General features: G+C 40.5%; 1 protein-coding gene across 2 annotated transcripts in view; it reads left to right on the top strand.

Moving 5' to 3' along the window:
• The window catches only part of tln1 (talin 1), a 56,750-nt gene that overhangs the window by 375 nt on the left and 41,089 nt on the right, over positions 1 to 15,286 (top strand). Inside the window, exons 1-2 of one of the 2 annotated variants that reach the window (XM_047044337.1) lie at positions 10,094 to 10,192; positions 11,856 to 11,926. The gene's annotated coding sequence lies outside the window, so the exon portion shown is untranslated. Of the gene's footprint in view, positions 1 to 10,093; positions 10,193 to 11,855; positions 11,927 to 15,286 lie in introns of those variants that run through there. The other variant, XM_047044336.1, reaches the window with a different exon arrangement.

The following is a 15,286-nucleotide window of genomic DNA, read 5'->3' as shown; positions in this document are numbered from 1 at the left end:
TGTACTAAACGTTTTGGTCATCTGATTCACTTTCCCGGGGGTTTAAGAATAGCTATCCGGTTCATGAATGTAGATGTGAAACGTAGCTTCAAGGCATGCCATTAGCCTGTATCAAGATATAGCTTTCCATGGAAGATGAAGAAATGTTTTTCAGTTGTGGCTATGTTCCACGCATTTGATAACAAAACAACAATAAAACTAAGGCTTCATGTAAGCTACTCAGCTCAACAGTTAACATGTCGGCTGTACTGTAGTAGGATATTCGCCAATGACGTTGATTGGTCTTATTGCCATTAGCACTACATATAGGCCTAGTTTTTTTACAGGCCACTTGTGAAGCAAGAAGCAAACATTATATCCAGTCAGCTCTATTAGTCTTTGTATGCTGGGTCACTTTTTGGGCATAACTACTGCGCTCAACTATTCTTTCTTAAATGAATTAGACCTAAGAGACTAATTTATTTGACCAAGTATCCCAGTTAAAGCTTGGTGTTAAGTTCTTATCTAAACGGCTTCCTCGAATCAATTGTATCAACGTTTTGTATGTACGTGTTCTACAGTTGTCAAACAAGTTGGAGAAATATGCAGCCTCTGGGTGTGAATTCCAACACCAAAAGAGGTGTGGTGTCACCATTTCTGTAACGTAAAACATAGTTCAAGCCTATATTATGAGGACCCAACGCGATCATATAGTAAATGAAGCCAATGAATTGTATTGATTTATAGGTAAGCACTAGTGGACCTTTTGTAAATTTGGCACAGATGCAAAAAAACGTTATATTCTGAAGTCTTGACCGACTCAGCAATTTGTTAGTGTTGCTTCAGGGGATGGTTCCTACATGTTCCTGCATGAACATGTGTGAAAGCATACCATGGAGCATTATAAAGCACTTTTGTGTTTGGACTGTTACACATTGCTATCTATGTCTCTGTTTTTGATCGATGGACCACTAAACATATATCTTTTGGTGACATTTTATAATGTACAACCATTTAGGCATCAATCCATAGCTCACCATGTTAATTGTTAAGGACATTTATATATATGTTACAGCTTTTGGTTCAAAGAAAAAATAGTTAATGGTCTCACAGCCAGACATTCATTTTAATAGCAAACATGCCAACTGTCCTTGAGTGTCCCAGTCACTCATCACAACAGTGTAACAGTTGGTGTGGATAGAGGGGGAGGGGATGTAGGTGAAAATTGCACTTCACACTATGATTACTGTCATTTATTCTAAGCAAAAGAGAACAATAAACTTCCCTATGCTAGTAGCCAGTCCCTTGCAGTCTTAAAGTGTAAGAGGATGGCCTTTGCCTGTTCAGTATCTGTAAGGGTTTTTCAAGGTCAAAATAGTATTATTTTCAGTCATGCCTTCATGCCTGCAAATAAAAGCGGATTTTCTTCAACGATTAGTTAGAGCACAATCATTCCTTGTGGAGCAACAATGTTTGTGTGTTTATAATAGTTTACATCTTATGCTTGTGTTCATTGTATCCAATTTGCACAAATTAGTTGAGATGTTTTATATAGATAATAAGTTGTAACGGTTACAGACAACTCAGAAAAAAGACTACCATTTCAAATAATACAACAACCCACACTCCTATGTTGAACATTTTTAGAAACTCAATGTCCATGCAAGGTGTGTTTTTCTATTTGATTGCTATGTGAGTGCTTAGTTCCTGAGAAGAGTGATTCAGCTCAATAGTATGCCAGCAGTCTTTGAATGCCTGCAATGTTCCAGTCTAACCAGCGATGAAGATCCTAACTCTGCTCCCCTCCAAGAACAATCAAGGCCAGATACTCACTGCACTTTGTACAATAGTCATGAATTATGCAGCATGTATGCTTCTGCTCTCTGAGTATGATTTTACAGATGGAGCATCTACAATCTACCTTTGTAACCTGACTACCCTGTTCTGTATTGTTGTTTTTTTTTTAAACAAAGTTTTAAAGACATTGCCAACCAGGCTTAAAGAACTTGCACAACTAACATATTTAGCAACAAAGCTCCACTGTGTCAAACCTTCCAAGGCTTTGATGTTGAACACCACTCAATAGTCCACCGTGGAGAAGTGTTAATAGAGACTTGTAATGTTGCTGCTTCTACAGATGAAGAGCATAGCCAGCCAGGCTCCAGACAGACAAAGGCTTGCTGGTAGAAGCATGTGCCACAGACTATCCTGGGTAACAAGGTTGTCATTGTGGACCCACTGTGTGTAATTGTGTCAAAGAGGGTGGTGGGGGTAAAGGACTTCTTTGTTGTCGGGAAGCATGGGTGTTGGAGGAAAATTCTGCTGCTGTGTGCACAGATGTGCACAGTGGGAGGCAACTCCTCTGCCTCTGGTGCCCAAAGGTGCTCTTACACCGCTTGACTCTTACCACTCCCTTTTCATTAAACCTGCACCCTGACCCTCATATTGGCCAATTGGTGCAGGAACTACCAAGGACTTCCAAATAATTTTCTTACAATGTTCTTATTTGCAATGCGAGAAGCATCTCGTTTTGGGTTTTTATTGTCTCACTACCTTATTAAAACAGGAAATATAACTTTATACCCATAGGAAAGATATTGCTGATGGCTGTCAAGCAATGCTTTTGGATTTCGTTATTATGGACGGTTAAGTATGGGATTGAAGCAAAGCAATAACTGTCATTTTGGCAAACATTATATTTGTGTTGTGTTGAAGACAGTAATCTTTGGTCCTTGATGCATAAAAAGTGTCCTAGCCCATTTTCGTGTGTGTCAAAGCACCCATTAGACTTGGTTGCATGTGGCCTAGTGTGTTTGTTGACAGTCATTTGTGCAGGTAAGTAATCTTAATGATGCTGACAATTCAATAGTGCAAAAATGCAAAGACGATATTAGTCGTGGCCTGTTTTACAAACAAGCAATGCATTTAGAATGATGGCAAGTGTGGCTACAGTGAAGCATTGCATTGTGGAAACTGGTTGCAAAATGTTTAAAAAGTACTTTTTTTTATTTTGATAGTAGAAAATACTTCCAGTAGTGTTGGGTAAGCTGTCCACTGATTTTGTATTTGCATAATACGGATAGTTTAACTAAAGCCACAAAATGATTTTATCTAGGCAAAGCAGCTCAATGCAAACCTCAATCATTTCCTAAAGCAGCATCTGACCTAGTGCAGCCAAACTAAGAAATCTCCTGACTCGGAACTCCGAAGCTGAAACAAAGAAAAACACTAAAGTCAAGTGATAGACATTATAGTGCCTCAATCTAGTTAAAAATACAGATGGGAGGAGATGACAAGATGAGGTCAGGTCTAATGTTGACCCCTAGCCTGCACTGCACCAGGATGTTTCCCCTGGACACCAAAACACACATTCCCTGGAGGAAGCCCAAAGGGCGGGAGATTGGCAGCGTCAACAGGAGAAACATGGATAACTGCTAAAAGACCAGAGAAAAGAGAGGTTTATGTCTGTTCTGAATCTGCATCTGACTGCTCAGATCAGTTTTGTTTGATAGGGTTTTCCACAGCACATCAAGCGGTTATTAATCAGCCAAACTAAGACCCTTTGGAAATCGACCTGATCATTTATTAGAAGGTAGTGCCATTTTTAGTTCCGATATCTATAGTACAGCAAATCTTTCAGTCTCTGTCCGTGCATTGATGTAGCAAGCCACTGTTATCCATGGCATTGTAGTTCCCAGATTTGGCGAGCTAAGCAAAGCATTTGGAGTGATGTTGGTACAGTATGGGGCCTGGGCCACTCTCTCCTGTTTAGGAGATCTGGATGTGGATGTGTGTTTCATTTCAAGGTGCAGGAGGCGCCCCTCCATGGCAGTGTTTTCAGCCAGCCATATTTGGTCAAGGCAATGTGGACTGGCTTTCTTTTTCTCCACCCCTCCCAATAGCCACCTCATTTAATCTGTCCAAGAGAATTTCAAATACCCTAAACACCATCTATGTATTTGGTGTGGCGTGTCACACTTAACAGTCACATACTATTCCAGAAAGTTAATATATGTATTTAAAATATAACGTATTTAACATTTATATATATTAAAATATATTATAACCGTATTAAGAAACTGAACATGTGCTTTTGGTGCATGAGCAAGTTACATGTGACTCTGAGGACCAGGGCACTTACAGATATGCTGTTATACATCCAGTAGTCACTCTGACCCACCCACAGTCTCACTTACAAGAAGAGCCATTGGTATAGAACACCTTCAGAATGAGCCTCTCAATTAGCAAACGTTTATACCCACCCAACCAAGGTGTTCAGATGACATTCCTCCTTGGTGTCTGAAAGTTGGATGTAGCGCACAAACACTACATTTTGCATAGCTCGCGGACTGTGTCATTGCTTATATTAGGAGTCCTGCCTCTGGTCTCCTGAGTTCTGTCATGTGTGTAAATAGTCTGCTTCATTCACAGATTACTCATGTCTGTGCTTTCTGTAGCGTGAGGTCAGCCTATTTGACATGCTGAGGTGGAATGGAGAGCAGGTGTGAAGGTAACAGGCAGTTTGAGCTCCCTCAGTGACGAGCGAGTGGCCTCCATTCCTCTGTAGCCCTATCCCGTCTTCCCTTACAAGGTATTGCCTTGAGAACCATGTGTACATGGTGAAACAAGTGACATGTGAACAAGAATGAAAGCTATGATTTTGGAATGACTTTGTACTCAAACAATTTATCACTATGTGGCATTTGGTTCACAAACATTGCTCTAGACAGAAAATGTAATACTATGGATGAGCTGCCCAGTGCTACAAGCATTTTTCATATTATGTTATAAAAAAAATGCTTTGCTGACTAGAATATTGAATTAAGTTTGCATGTACTCAAGTGTAGTTGCAACCCTCCCAACCACCATTCACCTTGTCAAGAAAAAATATCTGTGTCAGTGACTAGAAGTGAATAGAACCATACCATTAAAATACAAGAATCCAATGTAATCTTGAATGTATGACTTTCAGCATTAGCTGCTGGATACAGCTGCACTGACAAACGTGTCAGTCTCTGTGAACTCGAAGGAGAACATGCATCAGTATCAACTTCCTGTTTCACTCTGGGAATGGAAGTGCAAGAATGTGGATGTGCTGTTGGTTTCAGTATAGTGTGAGGTTCAATGGTCCCTGAAGCAGCTCCATTTTCTCATCTGTCAGATCGCTTGAATACCAGACTGCTAATTAAGGATCTTAAGCGTATTGGGGCAGCGTCACTTTGAAATTATAGAATGGAGCAAATGAGGGTGTCATACCTTCAGCACAAACTGCAGTCTTCATTGCTGTGGCACCAAGGCAGTCACAGGACTAAGCCAAGTCCAACACTTATGTGTTTACAAGGTTCTCCCTGCACACGCAACTGGGAACTAACCTCTCCTACTTTGTTTTAGCTTGTGCTCTTCCTCAATACACCGTCTTAATCAAGCAACTTCAGTTTTACTCAGACTCAAGTATTATTCAGACTTTGCTTCCTCAAATCCCAAAATGATTCTAGTACTCACAGGATGAAATGTTTCTGGGTTTGTTGGCTGTCCACAGTGGTAAACAGATTTGGAGGAATGTTGAGCATCAACAATAACACTAACTAGATAGAATGCTTATCAAAATGAGCCGTTATGTGGGCAATGGGTGAAGAATGCATGACTTCCCGGTGACCCTCCCTTACTGAAAGCCACACAGAAGTCAAAATTGACAACGCTTTGTTTTTCTCAAGCATGGTCATGGTAATCCATTTTCTAGCATCCGATCAGTTTGTTGCATGAACTTTGGAAACCGTACATTTATAAAACCCTGTAGCATTTGATAACATGCAGGACAGAAAGGTTTGGCAGTATTTTGCACAGACACCACAAGCAGGTCTGTTTTAGCAAGGCTATATTTTACATTTTCCTCCTAAGTTTGCATGGGCTACTATTTTCAACTCCCTCTTTGTCCCTGTTCCCTTTTTCCAGACGGACCTGATAATGCTTAGAAGAATCAGAGAACCAGAGTTCTGAAGCTGTTTCCTTGTCCCATTCCCATGGTCCTTTTAGGAACAAATGAGTTGTGTTCCCCTCCCTCTCTCCAATGACAAGGGCCACCCTTCCCTCTGCGCCTCCCTCCCTCCCTCTCATCTGCTTCTCCAGACCCTGGACTCCATAGAGAATTGTTGCGGAACTCCAAAGGAATGTGAGATGGAATTCAGCCATTGGGGCTGGCGGGCCCGAGTAGTCTGGCTGTCTCTAGCCCAGCTCATGTTGCTGTTCTAAATCCACCAGCACTTTATTTATGGGTGGAGGACTGTCTGTGTTGTGGGGGGGAGATTTTTTCATATGTACCCCCCCCCCCTAGTTATTTTATGCTAGTCACTATGATAGCAGGCTATCAAAGTTTGGTGCTACAATCCATGTGTTTACAGCTGTTTCTTTCTGTTGTCCAACTAAACAACTTTGAACTAGAACAGTTTAGAATAGACAGCCAAAGGAAAAATCATTTATTTTTGTTCCTAAAAGTCCTGCACATTTTTGCCATAAAAACATTACCACAAGGTCCCCAAGTAATTGCCCTCCCCAAATAAATAAAAAATTACTTTTGACGGTTACCCAAGCTGAAGTAACCTTTACATTGTGTATGGTTTCAAAATATGTCATGATCAAAATGAGCAGGACTTTTTGGTCAGCAACCGGAGGATAAAGCAAACTGGCATGTTTTTAGAATACAAAAACAGACTATCATTGTTCATTTGTATGGTGTTTCATACATCAAAGTGGTACAATCGGTTTAGGACAACTCAAACCATAGGATTACGACCAAGCAGCTTCTACTAGTTCTTGTTTGCTCTGACCAGCCACTCTTTCTCCACTCCATGACCAGTTTGCTTCTCTTGGCGCTCCACCACTCAATGCACTCCATTTACACTAGAAAGAGTCAACTCGTCTGATGTTAATATGTACAGAGAGATTAAAGGCGTGAAATGTAGGCCCGCAAGGATTACACTTAAACAGATGTTACTCTGTTACGGCTTCTGCTTCCACTCCCCCATTGGATGATCCTTAGGAGCACCACAGAGCCTGCCAGGAGGAAACAAGGGGACCCGTAGTGGTGAACTTCACGTTGGTGTGGTGAAACTCACCGTTTGACTGCATTCCCCCTGGGCCCCTGGGTGTGCTTGTCCATTCTGAGGAAAACTTAACAGGGCTATTTTTAATAGTGATGTGACTAGGACGGCCTACCTGAGGAAGCACTTACAAGTTTTTTCCATTTACTTGTATTGGAACACCAGATCACGAGAAAATAATGAAGGATATGGAAATGCGCATACATTTTTCTTTCCTGCATTTTTTGAAGTACAGCTGTTACAACATGAGGAAAACTGTATGAAACCATACCACAGATGCCAGTCTTGTGTTTTGTAAATATGTGGAGATTTGCCACCATATTTATGAGCGCTCTTGGAATTCAGACGTGGCTGATAGTACAGATGTCAGATACTCTTCTGTCCTCTGGCACACACAGATATGTCATATTAATACTCATGTTGTTGTTTTGGGCTGGTAACTTCAAGTCACAGTCAAAAGATAGGGATGAGGGCCGTCGTTGATGGCATAAACGGAGATGGCCGTGTGCTTGAGATAGTGAGAATCTTTAGGTCATATGCAATGACTGTTATCAATCATGCCTGAAGCACAGGAAGTGATTTGACACGATGCAATGAGTGAATGGGTGTAAGGTCTTTTTCTGGATCTCATTAAGTTGTCTCTTGTTAGAACTTATGGGAATAATCTCCACTCCAAGGAGGAAGGAGGAAATACTGCAAGCTATCGGAATGCAATGTTGGCAGAGATTGCCTTGGGGTGCCTCTACACTTAGGGGTGGCATATATTTTTGGCTCATATTCTCATTTGTCAGAAAACCAATCCTTATTTTACAAAGCGGGGGTGGATTTGGTGTTCGTTTGGACACACACAGGCACCCACACACACTGGGGACTGCAGTGTTGAGAATATGACTGTTGGTGGGACTAGGACAGCCAGTGTCATAGCTGACATAGCAGAGTGTGTGTGTGTGCCCACACGGGGTGTGGCAGGCGGCTGTCATGACACATAGAGAAAACATATTGTCCAAATCGTCACTTCCCATAAGGTGCTTAGGTTTCAAAACTTCGCCGGTGACTCATTTTTCCATGGTGGAGTCATGTAAAGTCTAAAATCAGATTCTCCCATCACAACCTCCCAGTTAATCAAAATGATTATGTACATTGACATTTGTCTAGCGTGTTTTGAGTAAACACTGTAATTTTATATATTCATCCCAAAGACCACCCCCTTGTCCCTAACCTACTTAAATAAATGATGAACTACATTAAGCAGGTTTATCTCAAACCTGTCATGTTCTTTCCAAGTAGACCAAATGTAGGAACTAATGTGTACTCCCCAGTGTCCTAATTACAGTAGGCTGTGCCAGCTGTTGGATGTCTGTTGTGGAGAAAGGCTCCCTGACCTGTTCAGTCACCCAGACTAAAACACTATGGGGGTGCATTGGAACATAGTGTGACCTCTTACAATGTGTGACATATAGAGTACTGTGTTATTGTAGTCTACTATTGAGAACAGACCTTGCCTTGGTAGACTAGGAGCAATAAACTGTACCGGTTTAAGGTTTTTGAAGATTCGTATTTAATACTGTACTCAATACTGAAATTAGCACGTACTGTATGTTTAACAAGGCCCTGAAGGCTGAAGGTTCGCAGCTAAAGATTCTCGGATAAACTTGTCTTGTGGCTGGCTAATTGGATGAGCAAATTCACTTGACTTGGCTGATTGAAAGTCTGGGCCCCATGAACATCAGACAGTAAGACAGACCAGATAGACTGGTGAAAGTTCTTTCTGAACAAAGTAATGATTTCTGAGTGGAGAAGATTTTTTGTAGCTAGAATTGGAGACTGTTATTGATTTTATATTTGGGTGTGTAGTAAGAGGCAGTGAGAAATGACTAGTGAAAAGATGTGATGTTGCAAAATTTCACCTCAAAAGTGATGCAGCTGAGAGGTCTGGGATTCAATCAATCAATTCCCTGCTATAAATGGTAACCTGGTCACCTGCCTGGTAACATTATTTCACTGGAAATGATTCCATTGGGAATGATGGCATGGACATTGGTCTTTGACAGGAAAAAATCGTTGTCTGGTATTTCCTCACACCTTGTTGCCACTGTTGTTGGTTGTATCACTGCTTCTTACCTAATTAACAGTTATATGACACTGTTAACTTCCAGTTGGCTCCTTTATCCCACTCTCTGGTGCATGCCGGGATTGGGTTGCCGCGGTCACTCTGTGTGAGAGTATATCCCATGTCACCAATCTATATTTTGATTTCAATATATGACCCCTCCAAAATAAAATGGCTGCTATCTGTAAACTTGTGTGCGGCTCAATGTTGGCCTTCAACATTCTGCAACATAGGTAGGCAAACATTACATAAATTAATTTTTATTATTGGAACGTAGACTATAATTGAGATTCCCAAGTTAAAACATGAATTTTTGGTTGTTGAGTTCTACTTAATTGCTGTATTATGTTTTGGTGGGTTGTGTTTTAGACTTGAAGGTGAATTGCATCAGTTATTTTGCTCTATTTAGCTGCATTCTCTTGTAAACTAATAAACATTGTATTTTTAGTTTGCCCACATATTTCAAGCTTTTAAAAAGCTTAACAGCTGAACAACATATTTCAACATAACAAACAAAATGTTTTATGCTTGCAAAATGTGTTTACTTGCATAAGAGCAAGTTTTAATAGAAGAATTGTACTCTTTATTGCATTTAGTGCATTATGAACCGCATTATCAAGCTAAATCCAGCTTCTATTGAACAAGTTGCAGTTACATTGAAGGGCAAAATAGAGTTTGATATTGCATTGAATTAGTGCTTCTGCTCTCTCTCTCTTTCTTTTTAAACAGATACTCAATTTGTTGGGGTCATACTTAAAACCTCCCAGATGTCATATTGGTACTTCAGACAAACTGATAAGCGGTTGTTGTATTGTTTTAATGTACACTCAACTGAACCCTGTAACGGAAGTGCAGAAGTAATTGTTGCTCTGGTTAAGGACTTCCTATTCTCAGAAAGGGTGTGGCATGTTTTATGAACTCGGACATAGACAAGCTCCAGATAGCTGCTGCACACATCAGCCGACTTTTATAAAAAACAACAGGAATCAAAATTTCAAAGACCTCGGTAAGCCAAAAGGAACCCCAAAAGTTTTTGTTGCGCTGGAAAGATCAATGATCTAGTTTACTTTGAACTGAATCGAAGTAATCTTAGAGTGGTCTTCATTGACATCACTAAGGTTCTATCAAATTTAAATGTCTGGGATTGTATTATTTAACTTCATGTGCCTTTCCCTCATTACTTACAATAGCAGTCCTCAAAAGTTAATCCTTCATTAAAATAGCTTCTATCCACTTTGTAATATCTGGTGCTCAACCACAGTTCTGAATACACATTTGCTTGCTTTCGTACAGTACTTTCGCATCTTTCTAAAAAGCTAAACAAACCCTCCCTTCCTTTACTACTAACTAATTGCACAGGATACTAAGATCCTGCTGGAGGAAAGTCGTGTGTTCTTTAAGCCTGCAGACGGCAAACAAATTCCCTTTTATGGCATTGGAGGGCTTTTGAAACAGGAAATGACATCACAACATGCTGAAGTAGCGAGGGGGAGCTAGTTACAACTCTGTAGCATTCCAGACAGAGTGAGTTGCAGCTTGCCTGGCAATGAAGCTCCTGACACATGAATCGCCTAGACTCACTCAAACAGAAATAGCTGAGGACATTAGCAGGATGTAGCTCGATTGAGATGTTATTTCATCTATGATGGGTTGAATGATACTGACAAACTAAAATAATTAATGGCAATCAGCAGTTTATGGTATCAGGAGGTCGCGTTGAGAGACAACCAAAAAAAGATTTGTTGAAGATTGAAAGGGCTCTAGCAAGAAGTTGATGTTGTGTTTGGCAGAGTCAAGGAGAATGGGAGTGGACAATGCTGAGGGGTCCAGAAAATGAGCGAGAAAGAGAGAAGGGAATAGTCCGAACATAAGAGTCAGAGGGCGTACCATGTGCGTGTGTCACTCCCTGGGAGGGGCCATGTCTTGACTGGGACGTACGCACACACACATAGTCACTCCCTCCAGGAAGTGAGTGGTGTACATGCTTGAGGTTACACTGCTAGTTAGAGGATCTGAGACCTGTTGATTCCTTTACCAGCCTTCTAAGGCCTCAAGACAGAGATTACATTAATAGGTGCACCGTCAACAGGGATTTTGTTGTCTTAACATGGCACTTGACAGCTTTATTTGCAGAACATTTTCTATCATTACAAAGAAGAAAATGTGTAGTTCTAACCAGTTAGGCTTTTCATTTAGCCTCGTTCTTCATACAGTTAAAATGTGGGCAGTCCTAAATGAGATGAGCACTGAAGTATACAGTATTGGTATGCCTACTGGCTTAATGAGTTAGGCCTATTACTGATAATGTCAACATCAGATGCACAGAGGTCAAATATGACCTGGAGAGGCAAGCAGTCATTTAGTGTGATGCCTTCAGAAAGATACTGACAGTGATCAAAGTAGACTTTTGGCAGAGTTGTATGCTCACTGACTGTGTAAATAGAGCCCTACAAGAAGACTAAGATTATGTCAGGATTCATGAACATAGTTGCAGGGGTTGTATCTTTTTTACATGTGATATCTTGATTATATTTGTGTTCATTGAGAACATCCTTCATAAAGCATGTACCGTACGCTGTATTGTACAGTATTTAATTGTCCTGAGTAAATGAAATAATTCAGACCAAAACCTTTCACTCACGCTAACTGCCTTCTTTGTTAACCTGCAGCCGAGGAGAGGAAATCCCGCGTACCACATCTGACTGGGAGGACATCTCCCACTGAGACGGGTTTCTATCAGGTAGGACAGTGCTGCTTCTCCTTTACCCCCTTTCTTTACTTCCCTTTGCTTGTGGATCTCCCAGCAGCACATGCATTCCTAAAAAAAAAAAACTGAAGACTTTGGATCTTAAGAAAACTGGACTAATTTCATCAATCTGTATTCACTTGTAGACCAGTTTGGAGTGACCTAGAGAGGCTTTTGTAGCTTGGACAGCAGGGACTCCTTTTTAGCACAGCAGGCTAAGATTAAGAGGTGGATATTCTATCACTTTTTAATGCTGATGGACTTCTTAAGTTTAAACTTACAGCCTGTCAATGTAGTCAAGTGAGAACTTGTTTACGCATAAGAGCACTAGCGTGTCATTAGCGCTAAATGTTCGAGGCATAATTGGCACTGTCAAGGGTCCATTCAGCAAGTTAGAGGTGGAGAAAAACAAACAGCTGTGAGGAGAAAACCTACCCACGGGACACCCCTCTCCAAGTCTTGATGACTTTTGCTCTTCTTTAGGCCATTTCTATCCATTCACAAACAGTAGTGACTTTCACAAGCAGAAGCAACAATGTCCGGTTCCAATGTTTGAACTATCCTTTCAATAATCATTCATATTAAACACTAGCTACATAGCCAGTTAAGGTGATGTCAGAATAGTGTCCATCAGAATTTGAACTGCTGACCTTCTATTCACAGATCTAGTGACCGTTGTCGGTGAAACCTTTGGATAACTAATACTCATAGACTTTCTACCCACAAAAAACATGATTCTGATGAAATACAGAAGTCTAATTACTCATGCCTTGACTAAAACCTGTTACACCCAAATCAAGGGATCATTTAAATATCCTGGACTACGTAGCAATATATAACAGTATTATAGATACATAGGAACTGTTCTGTAGTTACTATATAGTTCATTTATGATTTAGAGGTAAGTGACACTTGGTAGGGGGGAGTTTGGGCTTTGCAGGGGTAAGTGGATGTTGACTCTGTAAAGGAATGTGTTGCCCCTTTATAATCAAAATATTTGTATCGGTGTGCCGCTAAGACATGCAATTGGATGCTTAGTTTTGTTTTCAAAAGCATTGTTGTTTTGTAGCCAAAGCACTCTGTTTCTTTTTTGAGAAGTCTGTCCTAAACAATTTTGCAGCGACCAGCAAGCTTCTGATCTAGTGATCGCCTGATGTCTTTTGGTGGACGGTTTCCTCAGTCATCACATGTTTACAAGTTGTGTTGAGCACGGACAGAAATAGGCACATTATTTACTTTCATAGAAAGCAAAAATACTCTTTGAAAGGTAAAGTGAATGCTGTGTCTGAATTTGAATACTTTGGATGATATCAAAAACGTCCTCCCTAGTTATCTTTCAGTTCTTGGACAGCTTTTATGTTTGTATTTTCATTTAATTTCACTGTAAGTCTTCATGAGAAGCGCAAATACATTCATTCTTCAAGGTTAAGGTCACTGACCAATGAATGTGATCTTCTTCCAGGCCCATATAGGACCAGAGAGTGGTCAATGAGGGCCTAGAACCTCCTGTGTCAAACACAGGTGATGTCTACAGTAATTTGCAGTGTATCGACTAGGGATGGGCATTCGACTAAATTGTCTTAATCGATCGTTGGGAGAATTAACGATCGATTTTCGATTAATCATTAAAAAATTTATATTAAAATTAACTATTTATAGGCTATATTAAAATGCAGTGAAAATAGAAGAAACAGCGTGTTTCCACATTGAGATCTGTAGCTATTACAAGATTAGAAAAACAACTATTTCTGTAACTCCTAGAAGCGGAGCCGACAGCTAGAAGCCTGTGCTCAAACACAACTGACCCTCGTTTTTTTCCGGCTAATTAACAAACCTTCATAAGGTGGCCGCTCATTTTTATGAACCTTCCAGCTTCATAAAAACCTTCGCCCTCAACAATACTTTAGGGTAGCCTATCCATCTCAATGGACTTGCAGATTCGTTTGGGTAATTTTCTCTGCTCGTTGTACATCGCAGCTCCTCCGTGCTAGCACCGAGAGCAGGATGCACCGCCACTAACCAGTGTCGGATGTACGTTCTTCAAGTGGTACATCATTTGAGTCGTAGAGGAGTTGTATTTATACTCAGCTTTGCAGTGTTGGCAGTGAACAAAGTAATTTTTTGTTAATATGGTGTCACGCTACACTTCGCCGTGACCTCTTCATGTTTACTTTTGAAATACATGGAAACTCGCCGGTAACTGAGTAGGCCTGTGGCGTTTTTTTCTCCAAACATTGGCTTCATTTGGTAAAATGTTTAATTGCTGCCACATAGCGAAATCCATTGCATTCCTTCAAGACTCACACTACGCAACAGAACACGCATTAGTTTTATCGATGAACCAATAATGTCATCGACTAAATTCTTAATGATCGATAATCGATCGTCGATTAATTATGCCCATCCCTAGTATCGACAAAGCTATCTCCAAGATGCAGAGACTCCAAGACAGTGGCTATTGTCAGTAGATGTCTATAATGATGCAAACAAGTATACATCTGGGATGTGCCTGGTGTATCCTGTTAAACATAGGCAGGATTTACAAGCCTTAAAGTTGAATTCCTCTGAAGAATGTATTTGGAATCCAAGGGAACCCACAGATGGAGAAGGGACATTAAAGTGTCACTGGAAATAAATTATGTTTTGGCTTGATGATGGATCTGTAGAGAATGGATTAGTGTGTTAATGAACAATGGTGGCTTTGCACACAGCTCCAACCCCCAAGTCATTTTCAAATTAACTCCAAAATCCCAAATATTAATGGTATATTATTGAACTGCTGGCTTTAGAAATGTTAGGAAATGGACAAGCATACAAGTTACAAGTATGTTAGGAGATCTGTAATAATGTTGTCATGATGGGATGAATGTTCTGCTACATCCACTGGCATCTACACACATTACTAGGCAACCTCAGCAGAGCCATCCCTGGAATTATCTTGCTGTCGGGCAAAATATTTCACAGCAAAAACTATTGTTTTTCCCTGTGGCAAGTATGTGAATTCCATGTGTTAGTAGAGTAACTTCAGATTCACACTACTCTCTCAAAACATGACTCTTGAACCATTGGTCATTATGTGGAAATGTGCACTTTTAAAAGAGCAGAAGTCACACTTCTGCTAAACGTCTGCAATTTCCATGCACGTTAACTTCGTTTTGGGACTTTTGAATTGAGTTCCCCATTTCTAGGCTTGTCATGAAGACTTAAGTGTAGATGCTATAATTCCCCTCAGAAAGGAGGAAGTAGCTTACTGTCTGAAAGATTCGACTTGGTTGCCTAACACCATGGCCCTCTTCTCCCATTTCCCCAGTTTGAATATTACCTTTCAGTTTCTTGCACAGTACAGTAGGAGGT

Source organism: Hypomesus transpacificus, chromosome 22, assembly GCF_021917145.1.
Source record: "Hypomesus transpacificus isolate Combined female chromosome 22, fHypTra1, whole genome shotgun sequence".
NCBI classification, from domain to species: domain Eukaryota; kingdom Metazoa; phylum Chordata; class Actinopteri; order Osmeriformes; family Osmeridae; genus Hypomesus; species Hypomesus transpacificus.
The sequence above is the reverse complement of the archived record's forward strand: the minus strand, read 5'-3'. Positions and strand labels throughout refer to the sequence as shown.